Consider the following 13,189-nt stretch of genomic DNA (forward strand, 5'->3'; position numbering starts at 1 on the left):
AAGAGCATTTCACACAGAGGTAAAATAAGTATAAAGTATCTAAGGCAGTAGCACACTTGACTGTTTAAGGAAGAACAAGGAGGCCAACTTGGCTGAAGTGCATTGGGTGAAGGGAAAATGGTGGAGATAAATGGAGAAGTAACTAGAAGCCAGATCACTTGGGACCCCCCCAATACTTTTAATTTAATTCTAAGTGTGGAAGAAACCAAAATGAATGTTGAGCAGGAGAGGAACGATACACAAACTGTGATTATGGATGAAATTGAAGCAACAGAGAAGATGATATACAAGCAGAATGAGTAGGGCAATAAGTTCTTAAAATCCCATTCCTACCATGAAACCTCCAATACCAGATGGAGGAGAAGTAGGGAATTATGTCTGGTACAAACCCATAGAAACAACTGTTATGATTAATCTTATTGATATACATTTAATACATTTACTTTGTGTGCATATTTAATATTTTCATTTTGCTTGTTAAATTACCTCCTTTATTTCTGTTCATGAAACTTTTGACTTCTTTTATTGGAGGAAATATTTCAATGAAGTGTTATGCCTGGTATCTTATTTTATATAAGATTAATAGCGTATTGAATAAGGACTAGTGCACAATTTGTAAATTGTGTTTGTGAGGGCAATATTCCTTAAGTTCTTTTTTTAAAGATTTTTTATTTTTAAGTAATCTCTACACCCAACATGGGGTTCAAACCAATAACCCCAAGATCAAGAGTCTCACACGTCACTGACTGAAGCCAGACAGGTGCCCTAGGACTTCTTAGGTTCTAATTATTCATTCTTGATCATGCCTCTGTGCCTTCTTTCCTATCCTCATTCATTTAATGAGTTGTCTTCTCTTAGGTCATCAATTGGGGCAGACTAATCAGGGGCTCATTTTTTCTGTACTGGTACTAAAATTCTTATAGGCTCTCTTTAACAATCTTCAATTCTTTACATAAATATATATCACTTATTTTGGTGTCATTTTATTGAAAGCAAAGAAGTAGACAATGAGGACTAGGTTTGTGCTTGCTTTTGCAACTTAAAGAAGTACATATTTAGTTTGCAGTTTATCTAACTGTACTCTGTACTGTTGAAAACAAGAAAGCATTAGGCATAGTCCCTAATCTTGAGAAACTTAGTGGAAGAAGTCACAGTGTTACGTATAAGAATTATGGAACTTTGAAACCTACACCAGAAAAAAATTTAATTATAATAATAATTTTTGCAGGTGTTCAGATATTAGAGAGAATGATATATCTGTATTAGGGAGACTTTATAGAGGAATTAGAACCCTGAAGGATGATTTAGATTTGAATGTCTTTACCTGAAAAAGCAGGCCTTCAAAGATGAGTTAGATTATAATTTGTGGAGATGAAACTACCAAGAAAAGAAGCCTGGTGGAAGTGAAGCATATTTTGGCCCCCATTCTGATGGTAGGAAATAGCAACAGTGAAAATGATTGTAGAAGACCAAGTTCCTGGCCTTTGAAATGTCTGAGTTCATTTTCAGGCTTCAGGTACCTCTGCCTGAGGATATGAACATCAGAAATCCATGTTAAAGGGAACTTTCATTGCTGCACACTGAAGTCTGGTAGAAAGGGATTTGAAATAGTAAGTCTGTTGTCCAGGCTGAACTGGACAAAGCTACTGGGTCTTTATCGACATTATTAGATAGGAGTTTGTGCAGTAATGAAGTCCTTGGCCTTGGATATTGTGTTGAAATATAAAAGAAAGGTTGAGCCTAAGTATTTCTAAAGAGAGGTTGATAGGATTTGACCAGGGGGTTATATAGAGGGAAGAACACAAAAATTAGGGATGGCACATCAATGACTTAAATGGAGGAAATGAGAAGGATTTCTCACTATATCATGGCTTAGTAAGTATAGGACTAAGACATAGGTGGGGAGCAATATTACCCTCATCTTCTGACTGTCCATTAAATGTTAGAATTATCTAGGGTTTGGTCCACTGTTTCATTTATCATCTACCTGTCCTACTTAGATATGCTTATCCCTGACTGTGGTTTCAACTTCCATCCATGTATATTTGTATGACTCCCAAATGCATATATCTCATTCTGACTTCACCCATTGAAGCTAGAATCATATTCCCAAATGCCAGCTGGGTGTATTTGCCAGCAGGCAACTTACATAATTGACATATTAAAACATATTACTTTCCTTTTGAATCAGTCCTACCTGCATCCTCTAGGTGAATAGCAGAGCTGTCTTCAGTTGTCTGGACCAGATCCTTACAGATTCCAATTCTCTAATAGACCATGTGATTTTTTTTTTTTTTTCTTTAGGAAATTTAACAAGCATGAAGAGTGCCCCCTCCTCTGACAGTGTTTCAATATACCTCAGGTACTTTTATGTCTTCACTTTGCTATCATAGATACACATGCAGATAATTTGCTCAGCAACTTTCTTTGTATATATTTCTGATGACTGGACTATTTTCCTCCCCACTCTGACTATGTAAAAGACAGATAAGGATTGCTTAAATTTCTTACATATTTTCTTTTTTTTTTAATTTTTTTTTCAACGTTTATTTTTGGGACAGAGAGAGACAGAACATGAACGGAGGAGGGGCAGAGTGAGAGGGAGACACAGAATCGGAAGCAGGCTCCGGGCTCTGAGCCATCAGCCCAGAGCCTGACGCGGGGCTCGAACTCACAGACCGTGAGATCGTGACCTGGCTGAAGTCGGACGCTTAACCGACTTAAGCTTAAGTGCTTAAGTGCTTAACTGCGCTTAACTGCGCCACCCAGGCGCCCTTTACATATTTTCTATAAAACCAGCCACACTTCACTGTTGTATCATGAGCAAAAATATTCAGGCTTAGACTCCATTTCCCAGTCATCTTACTAAAATACCAAGAGACTACTTCTAGACATAATCTCAGATCTATGTAATATTTTCCTGCATTGTCCCTTTTTTCTCTTATATTGGCAACTAGCAACTGATGACTCCTGTTTGAAAATGACATTACAGCAATTTTTGTTAGTTTGTTTTAAAACAAATAGCAAGAGGGGCGCCTGGGTGGCGCAGTCGGTTGGGCGTCCGACTTCGGCCAGGTCACGATCTCGAGGTCCGTGAGTTCGAGCCCCGCATCAGGCTCTGGGCTGATGGCTCAGAGCCTGGAGCCTGTTTCCGATTCTGTGTCTCCCTCTCTCTCTGCCCCTCCCCCGTTCGTGCTCTGTCTCTCTCTGTCCCAAAAATAAATAAAAGTTGAAAAAAAATTAAAAAAAAAATAGCAAGAGACATTCAGGGTAAAGTCAGAAATATTTCTAATGCTGACTTGAATGGTATTACAAATACTGTTGCTCTATAACTTTATACCCTGTACTCCTACACAGATATAAATTAAATTGAGCTAACATAACTGGTTGTGTGTATTGTCACTTTATCATATATATTTATCATCCTTTAAACATAGCTTTTAATTTGGTTAGTTTGTTCCAGTATCTTTTCAGATCTCAACATCAAGCTGATTGACTTGACTGATAATATCTTTTGTTGTCCTACTCATTAAAAAATAAAAATGATATAAAAATGCTTTGTGTCTAGTAGAGTGACTTCTACCTCCCTAGGCAAATGTCAGCAATATTTAAATATTACTTTAATAATTTGTACATCCTTGAAAATTAAGCAAACTATCATTACTAAAATCCCTACATATTATACTATCCTAAATATTCCTGTAGAATTTATTAAATAAAACTATGTTCACTGCCTTTCTCTCTCTCTCTCGTATACACACACACACACACATATATATGTGTGTGTGTGTGTGTGTGTGTGTGTGTGTGTGTGTGTATTTATTTATTTTGAGAGAGAGAGAGAGAGAGAGAGAGCAGGAGGAGAGGCAGAGAGAGAGGACAGAGAGAATCCCAAGCAAGTTCTTTGCTGTCAGTACAGAGCCCGAAGCGGGGCTTGATCTCCTGATCATAACCTGAGCCCAAATCAAAAGTTGGTCACTTAACTTTGTTAAGCCACACAGGCACCCATCTACTCTGTATTTTATATACCTTTGAACTACTACTGAATGCCCTTTCCATCATTGCAGCATTTGACTAGCCCTTCATCACCATGTCATGAAATGTGGTTTCTTGTCCTTAATGATTCTCTGTGTTATTTGCAACTGTATAAAAGGAATTTAAATAATTGCAGGTACACTTACATCATACCAAATCAAGTACATGTGAACAGTTTTAATGGTTAATAATGTTAGGTAATTTTTATATTAATTCATGTTGAAATGCGATTATATCCTTAGGGAAAGTGGCAAGGCCAATTAATTTCTATTATTAAATTCTGACCTTGCATTTTAGAGTGAAATAAGTTTAGATTTATTAATTTATTGGTTCAACTAAAATACGTTCATTCCTAATTGTATTCATTCCTGATTATATACTATGCATTGGTAAACAAGGAAAACAAAGCCCTTTTGCTTAGAGCTTATCAGTGAGGTCTAGAAGGCTTATAGACAATGAAGCAAGTGATTAGAATAAAATCTACTGTGTGTTTGATAGGCTGATATGATGACTATTATTCATATTTTCTTGTAGTTTCAAACCAATACTAAAACAAATTGTTGGCTTCTCTGAATTGTTAGTTGGCCAAATTCCAGTGGGAAAATATTTTGAGTTTTAACTTAGTTGTCAACTGGTAGGTAACTTTAAACAACCTCAGAAATGTGATCTCCTAAATTCTTTTCTTTTCTCTGCATCATATCCATTTCCGCTAATGGTGAAATGTTTCAGAATCATCTTTTCCTTTATATTTGGTGGCTTAGTATATCTTTTTTTAAAATAACCCTTTACATGAAGTTACCATACTGGGTAACTTACTGCAAAATTATTCATTCAAGACCCAATTCAAAAGATGTCTCCTTCAGAACTCCTTGTTTGCTATCCAAAGTAACTTCTTAATCCTGCAAGTTCACCTTTGTGTAAATATCATTTGTATAAATCCATTGATATACCATGACCTATGTATACATTTGTCATAACTGTTTCTTTTAAACTTCAAAGGCAAAAATGGAATTTATTGCCTAGCTTTTGAAATTCCTTAAATATGGAACAAGTGCTCAAACGTAGGATTGCAATACAGTGATTGTTTGATGACAAAAAATTTGCACAAGGTCCAGAATGCCTCCCAGAACATTTGACCAGTTAATGACATCACTGACATTTGTTTATGATTCCTATTTTCTAGATTTGGGAGCTAAGGGTCTTTCTAACGTTTCTAATTTCCTCTGCTACTTTGTAAATTTCTTAAAGGCAGAGATAATATCTCATTCAACTTCACAACATCTATCATGCTGCTCTTCACATAGAAGGAACTCAATAAATATCAGTCACATTAATTAATAAAACATCAACTGAGGCTGATAAAACAAGATGCCATGGACTGGGGGGGGGGGGTGCTTAAATAACAGAAATTTATTTTCTCACACTTCCGGAGGCTGGAAGTCTGAGAGCAAGGTGCCAACATAGTTGGTTTCTCATGAGGTCTCTCTTTCTGGTGTGCAAACAGCTGCCTTCTCACTGTGTCCTCAGGTGGCAGAGAGAAGGCGAGGAAGAGTTCTGGTGTTTCATCCTCCTTGTATAAGAGCACTAGCTCTCTTGGACCAGGGCTCCACTCTGTGAACCTTTTTAACCTTAATTACTTCCTCACAGACCCCCATCTCCAAATACAGTCACATTGGGGATTAGGACTTCAACATATGAATTTTGGGGAGACACAAACATTCAGTCCATAGCAATTATTAATGTAATCATTAAATACATATAGTGGACATTTGAACTTGCTCTCATGTATACACAAATCAATTGTGGAAGTACCAACCTTCTTTCTTTTTTTTTTTTAAGTTTATTTTTATTTACTTTTTGAAAGAGCAAGTGGGGAGAGGCAGAGAAAGGAAGAGAGAGAGAATCTTAACCAGGCTTCACACTGCCAATACAGAGCCCAGGGTGGAGCTCAAACTCATGAACCATGAGATCATGACCCGACCTGAAATCTAGAGTTGGACACTTAACCGATTGAGCCACCCACACTCCCCCTTATTTTGTTATTCAGTGGATAGAAATAAAAAAAAAAAAAACCTACAATAGTGTTCTATATATGAATGCCTGGAAAAAGGTTTTATTTTCTTTTTCTAGTATTGTTTTTCAAAATTTCCAGCTATATCCTTTTTGGGGCATTTTCAAATCATCCCAAATTTGAGAGAAAAACACCCTCAATTTCTCCTTTCTCTAACCGCCATGTCTAACTAACTAGTCACCAAGTCCAATTAGTTTACTTCCTATATGCTCCCTGAATCTCTTTTTCCTGTTTATTTCTGTGGCCACTGCCTCAGTTCAACCATTTCATTTTTATTTAATCTAGAGATTAATGCAAATACCTGATAGCTGGAGGTAGGTGATAAGCTGTGTGGGCAAGTGCTGACCCTGGAGTCAGCTGACTGTGTTCAATGCCCAGTTCTGCCTCTCAATGGCTGTGATGCCTTGTCAAATAAAATATATATGTGTATGTGTGTGTGTGTATATATATATATATATATATATATATATGAATTAATTATTCAGCAGACATTTACTGAGTATAGGCTTCATGTATATATATATATATATATATATATACATATATATGTATATATACATATATATATATTTCCTCATATAATTCTAATTATATTAAAATAATTTAGTAATTATCAAATGAGATAGTACACTCATAATAAACCACTAAGAAATTTTCATTCTTCCCCTTTTTTTTCTAGCTTCTGTTTTCTCCTATATTCTCCCCAATGTACAAATCCCCTTAAAGCTCATATTTGTACATGCTGTTCTGTTTGAATTCTATTACTGACTTTCCATCAACATACAGGGTGAATCCCAAGCACTGTAGTGTATTATTCAAGGTCTTTAAAAATCTGAAACCAACCTGCCTCTTTCAGATCAGACATTTCAACTAACCACATGTATCTATAGTCCTTAAGGCATTCCATGCTCTACTTCATGTGGCTTTGTATGTTTTTATATTATTTGAATTAATTATCTGCTTTTCTTATTATTGATGTACATGTCTCTCTCCTCTATCATCTCAACCCCTTGTCATGTCTCCCCAACACTGCTGCAAATAGTCATACTTTACTAATCTTCAAGTTTTTCATTTATCCTTTCAGTAAACATATTCCTTGGGGTTCTGCTGTATTCTTGGCATGATGTAAAGAGATTAAGAAGACATGACACTAGTGCATGAAAATTCTTTGTAATGCTAGGAAGGACAGTTTTATAGATAAACTGATGCAGACAGAGGATAAGTTCCTCACAAGGTCTCACACTTACTAAGCTGTAGAGACTGCAAATCAGGTCTTCTAACTCCTAAGCCAGAATTATTACTACTCTGCCAAGGAGACTCCAGAGCATAACAAATAGAAATGACAAAATTCTATAATTTGACTGGTTCCTGATACCACATATCGGTAAACACTTTGCACAAACCTTTATATTAGTTACTCATAACGTTTGCTGATGCACATAATATCAGAAATAATATTTACTCATATATTGCATTACATGGATGGTGGAAGAGAAAGGCATGCCAGTAAGGTAAGGTGATATCTTGGTAGTGTAGAAATGTAATAAATATGCCATTAGTACTTAGGAAGGAGATGGTGAGTATTTAGTTCTTTATACATAACAGTCTCTGGTAATTTTAAGAAAAAAATAATGTATGCTTATATGAATTGATTATTCAGCAGACATTTATTGAGTACTGTATGCCACATATTCTTCTATAAGCTCTTTTTTTAAGTTTATTTATTTTTCAGAGAGAGAGCCAACATGCACATGCACGTGAGGGAAGGGGAGGGGCAGAGAGGGAGGGGGAGAGAGAATCCTGAGCAGTCTTCACACAGTCAGCACAGAGCTCAGTGCGGGGTTTGATCTCACAAACCGAACCATGAGATCATGACCTGAGCTGAAATCAAGAGTTGGAGACTTAACTGACTTAATGACTTATCCATGCCTAGTGTTTCAATAAAAGGTACAGTCAGAAAATGATTAAAACTAGAGGATTTTAGACACACGTTGTCTGCTTATTATTTAAAATTTCTTACAAAAAGTAACAAAATACAATGTACATGTAGGGGTTTGTGCATTAAATTTATTACATAAGCAAACATCAAAAAAATTAAAAAATAAAGAATCAAATCTGCAGGTCATCAAATTAGTAAAATTAGCAAATTGTTCTAATTTACTTATGTTTACCATTTTTAACGATGTGCAAAACTTTGCAATCTTTCTGGATATTAAGTAATGTTTTAATGTACCTTTAAATTTTTGTTTTTGTTGCTTCTAGAATTTTTTTGTAAGCATGTCTACTCTTTTTTTTTTTTTTTTTTTTTTTTAGGACTTGTCATTCTCCTGTTCTAAAATGTAAAAAAGAAAATGGTGGGGGAAGGAGAAAAGAAAAGGTAAAGTAAAAGGTATACTCATGGTATTTAGACCTAGTGGACAGTATTTAAAAGCCCACACATGAAGCAACTTGTTGTTGGTTTAAAGAATAAGTAAGTAAATGACTAGCAGATTGGGACCTTTTATGGCAGAACAATGCAGGGATGAACTGAGGGCATTAGTCTCCGAAAGAAAGCTGGACCCATTACTAGTAATTATAGTTAATCAGCAACAATTGTCTTGACTAAGATACAGATCAAGATTGAGCACTAACCCAACAGGACTAATGGGGGTAATGGAGGATGAAGAAATCCTGACTGAACTCAGCAAGGCATTGAATAACCAGAGCAGATGATGCATTTTCAATCTGTTACTTTAGTCCAGAAAGCACTAGCTTTCTTCAAATCAGGGGTCCATGGTTGTAAATCTCAACATAGAAATTGAAACGTGGTTAATGTTTAGCATAATGAGTAATATTTATTTATATGGCCCACACCACATTCGCATGGTGGCACTGTCTTTTAATCCTTGCTACTGAAAATGTGGTTTGAGGACCAACCAAATTGACCTCTCCTGGAAGCTGGTTAGGTATTCAAACTTTCAGGCCATATCCCAGGCCAACATAGCCAGAGTCTGCTGGTGACAAGATTCCCCCAGGTGATTCCTGTGCACTTTAAAGTTTAAGAAATACGGATACTCTAAATTGAGGGATCCTGGAATCTAATTATTGTGTTGCCACACATTAGTTATCCAGGGATAGTTTCTTAGAGAGGAACAAACTATAATAACTTTCACTCCAGTTTATGATAAAACTAGTGTATTTGAGAAGAAAAAGTCATTTTTCTAGTGCTTACTTAATCCCAGACCACATTAATGCTCACAAAAGGAGAGGTAAAAGGTCTCCTCTGGGAAGGAAGAGCTGGGTTGGTCTATGTATACAGTGCATAGAACACAATGTCTTCCATTAAATTAGAATTTTTTTGTTTGTATTGCAACAATCTCTGCCAAGAAGCCAATGTATGTTACACAGATAATAATTCATTTTTACGTCTCCAACTAGATAACCAGAGCCATCTTTCCTTTTTCATTCAATATGGGGAGAACATCTGAATCCTGAGAAAATTAAGTGATTTGGACCACTTGTTCAGTGGAAGTTTTGAGACCAAAAAGTAAAATCTTTCATTTCCCACCACTCCATACAATGCACTAGATTTAGTGAATGTCAAGGTCTCACCTAAAGTATTAGATCTTCACCTTCACTGGATGAATATAATACCAGATTGTTGAATTGCATACATTTTAACTTTGGCCTGTGGATCTCAGGTATTTATATTGTACATTTAAGTTAATTTTGATGAGCATTCTTAAAGAGGACAAGATATTTATGTATTTATTCAGATAACTGCAAATACAAAAGGAAGGATGTGAGCTCACATATATTAAAATTCTACTATGCTTTAGTTACTTTACAATTGTATCATTTATTTCCATTAAAAATAAGACAGACAACAGGCCCAAAATGGAGTCGCTTACGCTAAGCCTCATGTCACTAAACAGACTGAACTTAATTCCAGTTTTGGCCTCTCCCAGAAATGGAATCTTAAACCAGTCAATCAGGAATCTCCTGGTCAGTACTAGTGATGTAATCTGACTGATAGACTCCTGCCATTCCCCACAAGGAAGTGACCTTGCTGCAAACAACCTACTGTTTGCCTAATATAGCTTCCTCGTTTCTGTTCCCTTCTACCCATAAAAGTCTTTCATTTCATGTAGGTCCTTGGAGCTTCTTTTTATCTGCTAGATGAGATGATGCTTGATTCATGAATCATTCAATAAAGACAGTAGGATCTTTAAAATTTGCTCTGCTAAATTTTGTGTTGTTATAGTTTTTTTAAACATTTCTGACAACAGCACTTGATGATAAAGAACTTATCCTCATTTTTCCCACATGGAAACTGAGGCTAAAGAAGGCTAAATAAATAATTTACCTAATATGATAAGTAGAAGTGAATGCAAATCATGTCTGCTTGATAGGAAAACTCTCTATTTACCATACTCATTTGGCTTGATGAGGATTTCTGTCCATATTCTACACCTTTGGAAAGTAATCATTATCCTTATCCAAGAAGAGCTAAAAAGAGTACAAGATTTTATTACAAATAGAACAAACTCTTGCTCCATACCTTCTGTCTTTTTCTTCTCCCATAGCCAAATATTCTAAATTCTCAAATTTACTTCTTCTTGCTCTTGTATCCAGTTGTCTGTATAATATTATTATCTGTTAATTATTAAATCAATTTTAGATGTTAAGTATTTATTTTATGTTTTAACAGTTGAAAACTTAGCTCTTTTTAATTTTTTTTAATGTTTTATTTTACTTTTGAGGGGGAGAGAGAGAAACAGAGTGCAAGCAGGGGAGGGGCAGAGAGAGAGGGAGACACAGAATCTGAAGCAGACTCTGAGCTGTCAGCACAGAGCCTGGTGTGGGGCTTGAACTCACAAACCGTGAGATCGTGACCTCAGCCAAAGTCGGACGCTTAACCAACTGAGCCACCCGGGAGCCCAAAGACTTAGCCCTTTTTATATTTTCCACCTTTCTCTAACATTTTTATTGCTCTCGAGGCTAAGCAGTATCTTGTTTACTTAATTTTTTTTTTTTTATTTGAGAGAGAGAGAGAGAGTGCATGTGCACAGGTAGGGGAGGGGCTGAAGGAGAGGGAGAGAGAGAATCTTAAGCAGGCTCCATGCTCAGCACAGAGCTTGAAGCAGGGCTAGACCTCATGACTGAGATAATAATGTAGGCCAAAATCAAGAGTCAGATGTTTAACTGGCTGAGCCACCCAGGAGCACTTAATTTGTTCAGTTTCATGTGTGCTAACCAACCATTTGTTTCCAAAAGCTCCAATGGATCTTGCAAATACTACTTAATAATAATTATTCAAAGTGCTCAAATTCTTTTTAAAATCAGTATTCTGCACCCCCCCCCCCCCCCCCACGCACACACACACAAAGGGACTCTCCTTCTAACGCCCTCCATCTCTTGCTAAACTTGATAGTTTTTTCTCTGGAGTTCTGCTGCAGAGTTTATAATCCCCAGACTCCCTTCCCTCTTTCCAGGGCTTGATTCCCTGTTTTCTGGATTGGATGTTTCTTTTCTTCTGGTTGACCCATCATATTGCTAAAGTATGCCATATACTAGTTCCCTGAGAAATGATTTTTGGGAGATACGTATTCTGAATTGTTGCATGTCTGAAAATTTTGGGATTCAGTTGAGGGTCTAGCTGATATTCTAGTTATGTATTTGCTGTATAAGACATTACACTGAACTTTAGTGGCATAATGTAACAACTATTTTCTTATGTTCACTAATTTTGTGGATCAGGAATTTAGGCAGGCACAGTGAGGATGGCATATCTTAGCTCCACAATGTCTCATATCTGAGCTGCAAAGGCTTAATGGGCCATGAAACAGTCAAATGGCTGAGCTACAATCATTAGGAGTTTCCTCATTCACAGAGCTGGTAGTAGATTGGGTTCAGCTGATGGACTGATGTGCCTAACCAACATAATCAGTATGAAATTCTAGGTTTAAAAAATCATATTTTTCCCTTTGGAATTTGAAACACTCAATAGGAATATCTAATCTGGAAACCAGTGATTTTCAGTTTTATCTCTTTTCTTTTGGATTTGTTTAGAAAATTTTGCATTTCATTGTTCTTTTTTTTTAAGCTTATTTTTGAGAGAATGTGTGTACATGTGCAAGCTGGGTAGAGGCAGAGAGAGAGAGGGGAACAGAGGATTCTAAGTGGGCTCTGTGCTGACAGCAGAGAACCCAATGCCGGGTTTGAAATCATGAACCATGAGATCATGACCTGGACTGAAGTCACATGCTTAACCAGCTAAGTCACCCAGGTGCCCCAGATTTTCTCTTTTTTTAGTTTCTGAAATTTATATTGGTTGTATACTGCTTTTTTTTAACTTGATCTAATTCTTGTATGTTTCCACTTTAGTTATCCATCTTTTTGTTATTTAAACTTCCTAGATTTTTTCAGATTCACCTTATCATTTAAAAATTATATTTTTAATATGTAGGAGCTCATTTTGTTCTCTGACTAATTTTGTTCATAGTATTCTACTTCTGGATCATAGATTAAGCATCTTTTCTTTTTTATTTGATGGTATTAATAATGATGATGATAAATTTGTATGTTACCTGAGTTATCTTTATTTCATCTAAATTATTTCCTTTTTTATTTGTTTTAGTCTCTCTGTTTGAAGATTTTTCTCAAAGCCTTGGTAATCCTTTACCTTCAAGAATGTGACCTAAAAAAAAATCATGAAAATAATTTGCGCATTTGTGCGGTGGAGGCATTCTAGAGGAAATTTCTAGCATTTTCACAGAAAGATGACAAATATTAATCCCTATGTAGGTCTTTTCTCATTTAGTTTCTCTAAGGAAGAACCCTCACCACTCTCTTGTAGTAGAAGTATATACCTAGATATCAGTGCTCTGGGAGCAGCATGCAGTAAGGTGACTGAGAAGCCTCACTACTCACGTGCAGATTTTATTTAATCCTTGTTTTTATTCTGGCACCTGACTTCCCTCTTCCACTGTCCCTGGTATGTCCCTAGTTCCGTTTTTGTTTCTGTTTTTGTTTTTTATCAAGTGAAGTTATGGAATTTCACAAGATTTGGAAGTATTAATAATGGTGGGAGAAAGAGATCTG

General features: G+C 36.1%; 1 long non-coding RNA gene across 2 annotated transcripts in view; it reads left to right on the forward strand.

The window, feature by feature from the left end:
- The window catches only part of LOC121030947 (uncharacterized), a 207,033-nt gene that overhangs the window by 116,730 nt on the left and 77,114 nt on the right, over positions 1-13,189 (forward strand). The window contains exons 2-3 of one of the 2 annotated variants that reach the window (XR_005790474.1): positions 2,305-2,362; positions 8,420-8,864. This is a non-coding gene — a long non-coding RNA (uncharacterized LOC121030947). Of the gene's footprint in view, positions 1-2,304; positions 2,363-8,419; positions 8,865-13,189 lie in introns of those variants that run through there. The other variant, XR_005790472.1, reaches the window with a different exon arrangement.

This window comes from Herpailurus yagouaroundi, unplaced genomic scaffold, assembly GCF_014898765.1.
Source record: "Herpailurus yagouaroundi ecotype Mexico unplaced genomic scaffold, PumYag 28, whole genome shotgun sequence".
Taxonomy (NCBI): Eukaryota; Metazoa; Chordata; class Mammalia; order Carnivora; family Felidae; genus Herpailurus; species Herpailurus yagouaroundi.